Source organism: Orbicella faveolata, unplaced genomic scaffold (genome assembly GCF_042242905.1).
Source record: "Orbicella faveolata isolate gen_17 unplaced genomic scaffold, um_ofav_v1 contig_34, whole genome shotgun sequence".
Classification (NCBI taxonomy): Eukaryota; Metazoa; Cnidaria; class Anthozoa; order Scleractinia; family Merulinidae; genus Orbicella; species Orbicella faveolata.
The window spans coordinates 14,902,007-14,913,016 of NW_028301563.1; the positions used below are offsets into that span (position 1 = coordinate 14,902,007).

The 11,010-nt window shown below is 38.2% G+C and overlaps 1 long non-coding RNA gene across 1 annotated transcript; it reads left to right on the forward strand.

Moving 5' to 3' along the window:
* The first annotated feature begins 1,116 nt into the window (after positions 1–1,116).
* On the forward strand, positions 1,117–3,333 carry LOC110065650 (uncharacterized). Its single transcript, XR_016210098.1, has 3 exons — positions 1,117–1,210; positions 1,826–2,003; positions 2,992–3,333. It is a non-coding gene; the product is annotated as an uncharacterized LOC110065650 (long non-coding RNA).
* Positions 3,334–11,010: the final 7,677 nt, after the last annotated feature.

Here is an 11,010-nt window from a genome sequence, read left to right on the forward strand (position 1 = left end):
ACAGAAATTTGTTGGGATTTATCGGAGAATTATGTTATGTGTCCACCACCGTGAATGCGCCGTAGAAGCATCACGTTTCTCGTAAGAGCTGAAAAACTGAGGAGCCTTTTCCTTTCAGCTTTTCATGTCGCGAGCTCATGATTCTTTCGGAGAAAGCGCAAATTATTTGCGACAAGCTTGTGTATGTCGGACCAAACGTAATAAAGATTTTTCGTGACGCCAAAACTGCGCTTTTTGAGACTCATTAATTTGGTGTGATATTTAAGCGAATGATCTTGTTGGGCAACTACAAGACGAAAAACAAATAAGAAAGATTGACTGGTTACTCGTATACTAATGCAAATGCTGCGATCTGATTGGCTGAGCTAATCGTACACTATCAGCCATCGGTGTGCAGTGGTTGTAGTGCAGTGGTTGAACGTTTTCTCGTTTTCCCGAAGTTTCGAAGGAACATTTAGAAACAAGTGGATGGTTAGATTGAAAAAGAGGGACACTCACGAGTTGCTGTCGTTAAAATCTCGAAATTGTTGAATAAAAACTGATGCGCGCGCACAAAACTGCAAATTTAAACAATTCAGTCCGCGCTAGAAATTTCTCGATTTCTAGGAAGTGATAGTTGATTCGGTCTTTGGTTTCATCAACTAACACCTTATAAAATCTCGAGTTCATATTCTAATTGTTAAAGCGAAGATAGTACTGACTTCATTATAATTACAGGATGAATTAGCCTTTTCACGGACTGAATAAACCTTTCTAGCATAATCAGATACGCACTAGATTTTTGAGACGCATAAATAACCCTTGATGGACTGAACTATAGGCTCTTTGCACGACCCGGTCACATGGCACAAAATTAACCATGCTGGGACGGAAGTGTCATGTAAATCGTCGAAGCCATGCACAAATACAGTCGAGCAAAATGAAAAAAAAAAACAAAAACAAAAACAAAAACAAAAAAAAACAGACAAAGACATGAAAAAACTTTACTTAATTTCCAGGGTGTATGTCTAAGAGAGAGATGATTGTATTTCGGTACTATTTTGTTTTCAATGAAAATATTTCAAAATGTCTTACAGATCCTTGTCTTGATTTTATCGTAAGGACTGTTTTGTTATCATGAAGACTATTGGTGTTGTCATACTTGCTGTTCTCATTGTTGCCGTGACGTCACGCATTCCGCGTTACCACCGTAAACTATCAGATGGAAGAGGTATGTTTCTTTTCATAGGAATTGATTTTTTTTTTTTTTTTATATATCAATGGACAAGCACTCTTTTGTCATTACCACTAACAAAGGAAAATCTCATCGAAAATCACGGCAAGGTTGTCTGTACCTTAATGGTTAAAAGAAATTTCCCAAGTGAAAGTGAGCGTGTATAAGCAGAAAGACATTGTTTATTTTGCTAGTACCTCGTCTACCTGGATATTTCCCACTTTTCTTTTGGCTACTCTCCTTGAAAATGGGATATTCACCATGGTGAGTAAGAGGGTACGTTACCAAGAAAAAAATTATCATCAGCTCCTAACAAAACTTCTTACAATTTGATTTAGACTGTAAGTTCAGCTACCCTCTTGTCCAAGCTTTCCTCACTTGCATCGGGAGCTCTTAAAAGGAAGAAGACACGGCTAGCCAAACATAAAATGGTGTTGCGAAAGACTAACATAGTTCCTTTACTGATAAGGATATCTAGATAATGTAGATGGATTGTTTCCAAGCCAAAATCAAACTCTTCTGCCTTAGCCAAAAAGAAACACCTTAAAATAAATTTACTTCATCGTGATTTAGCCTACAGAAGGGCATCAAAATCTTCTATTTCAATTCCAGGAAGACTGAATGCTTTCGAAGTGCGTGTTGACGATAAAGAAGCAAGAGGATTTTTGAAGTCTCGAGATCCCTGCGATAACACCTGCTACAGTAACTGTCTGAGAGAGAGAGCAGCAGGCCGTGCCTCGAGCTGCTCCCATTGTGGTTCAGACTGTTAATTATCCGTGTCTCAAGAACCGTGAGTATCATAACATGTATAATCATTTTAGAAAGGCAAGTGCAGTGAGATTCAATTGCAATAAAAGCAAAGTCAAGCTATTTTGTGTGGATACGCCATTGAAAAGATCTGCCGCATCATTCTCTGCGCAACTCTGTGCTGTTTTCGACAGCTTTGATTGTGTAAAAGATAGATCACCATATTTTTGTGTCTAAGTTGAAGCAAGATCAGAGAATTAGCTGAAATAAAAGCTTGCACCATCTGTAAATTTTTGAAGACTGGAAATGATTCTTTTGCCTTCTGTTGAACCTAGTCATAAGATTAATACAAGTCAAGGTGTCTCTTTGCAAGAGAAACTTCCTTTATACTCTCTTATATGTTTATGAATATCTACTAAGATTGGAAATGATTATTCTCCTTGCTTTGAGCCAATCATAACGGACTAATTTTCTGTCGTATATTAAATACAAGAACAAGCTCTCTCTTTCATTTGCAAAGTGAAACTTGTTTTAAATTCTCTTCAATTGGTTATTGTAGGATAATGACCAATTCACTACTGGTAATTGATAGCGCAGGGGAAGAAAAAGGAAAAATTAGAGAGACAGAATAGGAGTATTTTTACTCCCCCCTGGATGGGATGCTATTCCATAGCAGGATTAACCCCTGCATTAAATTCGCCGGTACCCATTTATACACCTGGCGGAGAGATGCACTGTGAGAGTAAGGTGTCTTGCCTAAGAACGCAACACAATATCCCAGACCAGGGCTCGAGCCCAGACCACTCGATCCAGAGGCGAGTGCACTAACCATGAGGCCACCGCGCCTCCAAGTTGCAACTGTTAACAAGTCCTAGATCCTCCTCACAAGTCCACTAGTATTCTATAGTGCACTAGTTGAGAGAATTTGACTATCAGTTCCTTTGTTCTCGTGATCTGTACAACCGCGAAGAATTGTAAGAATTGTTACGGTTACTTTGAATATTAATGATTGGTTTTACATACTCTTTCAGGTGCATACGTAAGAGACAAAGAAACCACGGATCCTTCAGCGTGGCGTGTTTGAAGCATTTCTTCTAGTTCTTAGTACATTTTCTTAGTACATTTTCTTAGTACATTTTGGTTTCGTAGATTTTAAAATATTTCATCCAGGTGAGAATCAAGAGAGATTATTGAGGTAGCAAACTTCAGCGTGTTGGACAGTTCAACAGTTGGCAAATATTCAGATATAGCCCATTAAGAATTTCGTGCTTTTTGCAAAACAAAAAAAAAAAATGGTATCGATTAGTGTTGTCTTGTCAATTTTAAATACACCAAAATGACCGGAATAAACGTGTGGGTTAGCTGAAGCTGAATTGTACATGTTTTGTTGTCTTTCACAAACAAGCACTGCCCAAGAGGTCAAGCTCGTAACTATTTCGTAAGATGAGGCCAAGGAAAACAGCCACCACACTTTACATTGGCTTGGAATATATCGCAGCCCCTCCGTGCATAAAACAGCTGCGCCTGCAGTTTTAGCGGGAGTCAAAAGCGCACTGTCCAACCGAAACAACACGATAAGAGTCGTTTTCTTCGTAGCTAACAAAATCAAGACAATGCTAAACTTGTTTTGACCCCCTTAGTACTTAATTTAACGAGGAATAAGATATTTTGCTAAGAATAACACAACTAGTATTCTATTTAGCGAAACTAGCCGAGCAATTTACTTGACGCGGGAGACCCTGTTACGGCGCAAAATTTAAATCTTTTAGCCCCAAAATATTTCATATTTTTCATTTGGTGCAATGTTATTCAGTATCTGGCTATTTAAATCCTCATTTGTGCGGTTTCCAGTGAGAAAAATGGTCCGACTTCATTGCCTTTTCTATACATGCCTTCTATTTTTTTTTTCCATTTTCTTTCTTTTTTTTGTTTCATATTTATGGCATGTTAACTGCATGATCGATCATTATCCTATCCCTTATCATAATTATCAACGCGTGGCAATGAAATGAATTTTAAATGTTTCCCACATCAACTTCAGGAAACTTAATAATTTTAAAACTATGAGTTGAGACAAATACCCTGTTTGGGCGAACCTAAGCAAGTTATTTACCCCGTTAACTTGTTAGTTTTCTAGAAAATCTGCGGAAAGTAAAGGGTATTAAAGCAAAGCATCAGATAATTTTGAGATTGAAGTGAACTGCGATGGACGTATTCAATTGAATGATCCTTTCGTTTTGTAATATAGAGAATTTGATAGATTGGTACAGAACAAAAATAATGAATTCCTCCAATCACCCTACGTTCGATCTAAAGGCCCGCCTAAACACAGGAAACATTTCAACCAACGACTGAGACATTGTTGCGCACAACATTTTGTACTCTTTATTAGGCAACCTGCTGCGCCATCCAACTTCTTGCAACAGGCTGGCCAAACGTGTGCCGGACATGTTGAGGGTTACAATGTTGCGATATGTTACGCTGAAATGTTACGTGTGTTTAGCCTGACCTTAACCGTCACCAGAGCAGCCTTCTGTTGTTCTACAGACCTCTTTACAGTGATTGAATCGCATCGACAATTTCTAATAAAAATCACTGAGCCGGACAGGCACCCAATTTATTAAACGTGAATGCAAGATCAACTTACTTTCACTTGTTTCGTGCGCTCGTGTTGCGTTAATTTTTTTTTTTTCTCCTGCTGTTGTGGTAATGGAAACTTATCGTGTGATTGGAAATGTTAAGCTCCCTTTACTTGTCAATATAAAATCGCACCACATATCTGCACTTAGTACCAATAAGTTCGTCTGTGGGCAGTTCCTACAAGTTTTCAAAGGTTTTTAGTGCCTTTTTAATTGGATGGAGAAAAATTAGTGAGACTAATTCTTGGCGAAGTTCTTGTACTCCCTGTCTGGTACTCCCATTTTAGTCTGCTTTTTCTTTCATCTTAATTGAACTGTTCTTAAGGCAACGCAAAGAATTTTGACCTGCTTTATTTGCTGTTGTTGTTGTTGTTGTTGTTTTTTTTTTTTGCGAGATATGCCTTCGATCTATAGAAAGCAATAGATGGAAGGTGCGGTGGCTTCGTGGTCAGTGCGCTCGTCGGTCGATCAGCGCTCGAACAGAGTGCTTCTCTAAACTCCGAGAGTCCCACATTGCTGGACTACCGAGTTAAATATAAATTATAAAGATTCTACTAAGGAGTGGCTGTATAGCCTGACTTTGTTAATTAAAAAAAAAAGCGTATCAGCAACGTACCAGCAGTAATGCTCTTCTTGGGAAAAGAGGTGTCAACATACATTGTAAATTTGCATTTGTTTTGTTCTTTCTTTGTCTTGAAAGGTTCTTACAACCATTTTTCAGTTATGTTTTCCCAGGAGAGCTTTAATTCAGTTCCTAATCAGCATACCTTGCCAAATGAAAAGCAAGAGTTCACCCCTATTTTCACACCAGCGAGATCATCATTTGCTTCAGCTTGTATTGAGCCACTTAGTTCCACAGTTTCAGGTAGGTCCATACTTTAAGCTAACATGAACCTGGCTACGCAACGAACCCAGTTTCTAAGAAGGCACTAACCCTAGACAACGTAACTATAGTTGTTCCTTAGACGTTTTCATTTCTTACGTTTATGTCTCCTCTAAATAAGAAAAAAAGATGTGAACGGTTTTTACGACCACAAAGGTCTAATGACCCTGGAAACATGCATCACCTATTCTAACTCGAAGATGACCTTGCTGACATTTTGAGATGTGCGTACAGGAGGCGCGTCCCGAGTTTGCATAATTTGAAAACTCTTGATTTCTTTTTAACAACCAAAGCTACTTAACAGAGTCTTCAGAACATACCGTCGTTTTAATTGGTTGACAAGAGCAGCGTGGCTGGGTTGAAGTTGCTGTACCACAGCATCGCCATTTATTTAGTTTCAGAACGATTTTCTCAGGTTGCGTATACTCTCTGAAGTATGTCTTGCCGCCACAGCTTTTTTTGCTGGGCAATAATGCGGTTGAAAGAAGAAAAAAAACCTCTCATTCCAGTCAAATACGACCATCGTTGTTTTGTTCTTTTCAATTAGCCTGTCCAGCTATTTTCTTGCAAAATGGCACGCTTCTTGTGCAGTTATATTTCTCGAGAAGAGCTCAGTTTATCCCATCTTGCTAATTTAAATTTAAGACAGCACAATCATCCTCAATATAATTTAAGATATGCATCATAACAATGATGAACGCTCGTGTCATGGGAAAAGTTAAACTTCGCTTCGCTTTGCTTCTCTTGCTGAGGCATGTCTTGCCGCGACAGTGTTTTAACTTGATAAGTGGTAGAAAACTGAAAGAAATCCTCTGATACGAGCTAAATATCACAGGTGACATAATTTTCAAGCGAAATTTTAGCGTGAGTTTATAATTTCACAACTGAAGTAAAAAGCTGGTTTGAGGAATTATAAGAATTTCGACAAAACATGCAAAAACACTTATGAGGCCATTCTTGTTTTGTTCTTTCCAGTCTAATAATACACATGAAAAAATTACTCGATTCTGATTGGCTAATAACAGTGTAGGTCAAGTGTAACACCAGTGCAAAAAGTGTAACACCAGTGCAAATTACACATCGAAATTCTGGATTATGATTGACTGAAAGAAAATAGGAACTTTTCCAAGAAAATGATATCACGTAAAAGGATGACGAAAATGTTGTGCTGAAACTTTGAAAAAAGTTTTCTCAAATGAGAAAAAAAGGCTTCAAGAAAGATCTTCCGGCACTTCCTCCGCGCGAATTTTTTCATGTTTATATTATTAATAAGTAATCACACGGTTTTTCTCGTTCAATTTGCAGTTAATTTGCGCTTGTGAGTTTTTCAAAAAGCTGAAATTACACTCGCCGAAGCGGCTCGTGCAATTTCAGCTTTTTGCAAAACTCACTCGTGCAAATTAATTCCAAATTGAACTCGAAACCGTATGATTACCTATACAAACCATCTCGGTAATTATTTATCTTGGAAGCTTATTACCTCTAATTCTGGCGCCAAATTGGAGCGTTAATTTAGAATTCCATATATGAGATTACTAAATTCCCATCGCAACGTTTGACGCGAAATTACTCGATACCATAAGCAAGTCAGAAACACACGATTAATTTTACTTGAGTTTTGTCAAAATTCTAATGATTTCGCTCAACTAAAGGCTGGGAAAATTATAAGAATTTTGGCAAAACGCGCGTGAAACTAAATCGTTATTTCTCTCGTCACCATTTGATTTCCCAGACTAATTACTTTACCCATACTAATGAGGTCATTGTATTTTTGGTCTATCCAGTCAAACTATCTCGCTAATTATTTTCCATAGAAGGTTACTAGAACCATTGTATAGTTATTTGAATGCGATCTCGGTAATTATTTATCTTGGAAGCTTATTACAACCTCTAATTTGGGCGCCAAAATTTCAGCGTTAATTTATAACAAAAGTAACGCTGATAATTCAATATTAATAATTTATATTACAACCATTGTATAGTTATTTTGAATACGATCATTGTTGTTTTGTTCTTTTAATCAGCCTGTCCAGCTATTGTCTTGCAAGATCAGTACGCCCCTTATTAAGTTATTTTTCTCGGGAATGATTTAGTTCATTTTATCCCATTTGCATATCTAGCTAAAAGGAGCTCAGTCACGGCATTTTGAGTTATTTTGGCCGCGTACAAAATTCCTTTAAATTGAAGCTCGAAATAAAAGTTAAACTAAGAAAGAAACCTCGAAATAAAAGTTTACTAAGTTAGAAAAACGACAAAGAGATAATAAGTAATAGACCATAAAGGAACAAGGATGGTTAAGGGACCGTTCATTTTTTATAAGGTAGGGGGGGCTGGTGGGATTTGGGGGGGGGGCCATGCGAAAAAAAATGGCTTTCGAGGGGGGGCCATCCCAAAAAAATAAGGGAAAAAGGGGGGGTCACGTGAAATATTTTAGTAAAACTTTAAAATGGCATAATGTTTGAATATCAAAAAAATTGCTATAGAATAAACATAGAAGGCAAGATACAAATTTATTACAAACTTTCCTTCTGCTTTAAAAAAACGTTTGGCGACAAAAAGCATTTGTAGCTACTGAAAAGAAGTATTTAACACTGTTATTTTCGAATGCAACTTTCACCGGCACTCATCTTCATCTCCGCTGTCGTCGAGTTCTTCGTCGCCGCTTGTGCTGCTATGGGAGTCTCTTTCACCAATGCTGCAAGAAGCAGCAATGCTTTCCGTCAGAGTGTACTCTTCAGGGTACATGAAGGTGTAAACATAATCTCTGACTTCCCGCTCAAGGTTGATGGTGATTCTGCTTCTTGCAGCATTGGTGAAATAATTCCCTTCCAAGAGCTGGGCGATGTATGGCCCATCTCTTCTAAATATCGACATGGCAACATCCTCAACTTTAAGACACTCTTCCGGGACGGCCGTTCTAGGAGGGTACACAAGGCATTGTGGAAGATCATTTCTTAGCGGGTTTCCAACACAGATTCCATAAACTCGTTGGACGTTGTTTTCAGTCCGCTTCCTCTTTCTTTCATTTGACTTTCTGCGGTTTTCTTTTTTCCTTCTCCTTTTGTTGATGTGCTGTTTGAGTATGCCTTTGAATATGCTGTTATAATTGCTCTTCTTATTTTCTAGTGCTTCCATGTCCTGCGTGACCTTCGTCAACTTAGCTTCTGTACATTTGATCTGTTTTACATCAAAACTGTGGGCAAATTCTTCGCCCTACTTTAAAGCAAGCCCATTCGACTGAAAGAGTGTGGAATCGTGTTCCTTTACATCTTTCAATATGACATTCAACTTTTCCACCATTGCTCTGTGCTCTTTGATGGAGAAGTTCAGTTTTCTTCCATCACTGGGCCTCAACTGGTACCCTTGCATGGAAAACTCACTCGCCCTTTCTGAACAGCAATCCGCACCTAGAAAAATTGCTTCTTTTGCTTGTAAGATGTCAAACTGCCTGGATCGTTCAGCTGTAAACCTTTTCTTAAACGACTCGTCGCTTTCGCCATTATTGCGCATTTTGGAATGAGCCTCTTTCATGATGCTCATGTAGTAATGCGCTCTTTCCCCGATTGGATTAACAATATAAAGAAGAAAGAGCATGGAAGTGGCAGGCTGGTTTTATCTGACCCAGAGAGCGTTGCTCTATTTGCAGATAAGTTTATTCTCAAATCGAAGTTTGTGGTGGATTATCTTCAGCATCTTGAAGTGCTGGAATTTAAAAGGAAAAAGAGAGCAGAAGAAAAGGCAAAGTTAAGTAGGGAGGAGGATTATCCTTGGACTGAGTTGTGCGAAGGTCTAACCAAGCTTAAAAAGCTACGTGTTCCAGAACTAAACAAGTACTCAAACCACCACGGGCTGAAGCAGCATTTGAAAAGCAGCAAGAGTGAGAAAGTAAAGGCAATTGTAAGACATTCATGCTTGCAGCAGAAGAGTCCTCTCAGAGCTGGCCAACCAACACTGAGAAATGCCAGGACATTGACACAAAATGACAACAGGGCAAGTGCTGACAGCAGTGAAACGGATGAAAGTGACAATGATGAGTATGACAGTGATGCCATTGACTCTGGGGGAGAAGATGACTCAAGTGACGTCATTCTTGCATTCATCCATTCAGATGAGGAAGATGCCAATGAGAGGCCAAATGCCACACGCTCAGGGCGAGCCATAACTAGGAGATCCGAAATTGACTTCTCTTCGGCTTTTGATTTGTTTTTTAAACAACAGCTCTCTGTCGTATAGAGATTGTAAATATTGTCTTCATAGTGAGCACAATAACGTGAAGTAGGGGGATAATAGAGAAACATTAAAAAAGTTGAAATCTAAATATTGTTTGTTCAACTTTTTTTTTGGGGGGGGGGGGTCATCCCAAAAAATGACTGCTATAAGGGGGGGCCATGTGAAAAAATTGGTAAGCTGAGGGGGGGTCACGCGATTTTTAAATGGTGCTTCCCAAATCCCACCAGCGCCCCCTCCCTCATAAAAAATGAACGGTCCCTAAGGATCTAGAAGATTAACACGGATTACAGACGACGAACCTAAAACAAAATTAGGATAAACTTTTCAAGATGCAGAAAGCGTGAAGTAGCTCCTTTAAATAGTCAGTGGTCACTCCTATTTTCAAGGCTGCCCGTTGTCCTTTTTATGTCACTTTGTATAGTGGTGCCTCTTTCCTTTTACAGAGTTTAATGTTAACTTTTCAGCAATTTATGCATATGTCGGATCATTCATGAACCAAAACCAGCTGACTGATTCCAGTAATCGCTTATTTAAATACAAATACCATGCTGTTTTCAGAAGTCCCTAGAATAGCCCTGAAGCAGAGGTGATATGTAACTTTTTTAAATCATTTCTAAATAAATAAGTAAATAAATAAATAATAAATAATAATAAATAAATAATAAATAATAATAAATAAATAATAAATAAATAAATAATAAATAAATCATACCATTTCTAGTCCTTACTGCACAGTCTCGGTACCCCAATGTTTGTGAGTCTCGCTCGATGGAATTTGAATCGATGTTCTTCGTTACGAACCGCCTACCTTAATTTTGAGGCATTTTAAATTCTTTTCCGAACAGTTTCTTTGATTTTTACAGCTACGAAGTTGTTTCATCAAGCGTCATCGGAAAGAACGAAGCATAAAGCTTCACGTCCATAATGGCGGTTGAAATGACACTTTGTTTACGTTTTTTTGCTTTGATCCATGTAAGACATCACGAAATCTCACATTTCGAAACTAATCACATGAAGTAAATTCAAACTCTCGAGAGTGCTCAGTGCCGACTGGAAATCATCTTTAAACTTATTTTTGAGCGTGACTGGCTGATGGCGCGATTTGTTATGTAACCATAGCAATAGTGATCTTTTTCACTTGTGAAGCTCACCTGGTATTTCATTGGTGTTTATATTATAATAAGCAATAATTTGTATTCGATGAACATTCTTCTAAATTTCTTGCAGATTTTGACTTTGATTTCATCTTAAGCAACATTCTGTTATAATGAAGACTATCGGTGTTGTCATACTTGCGG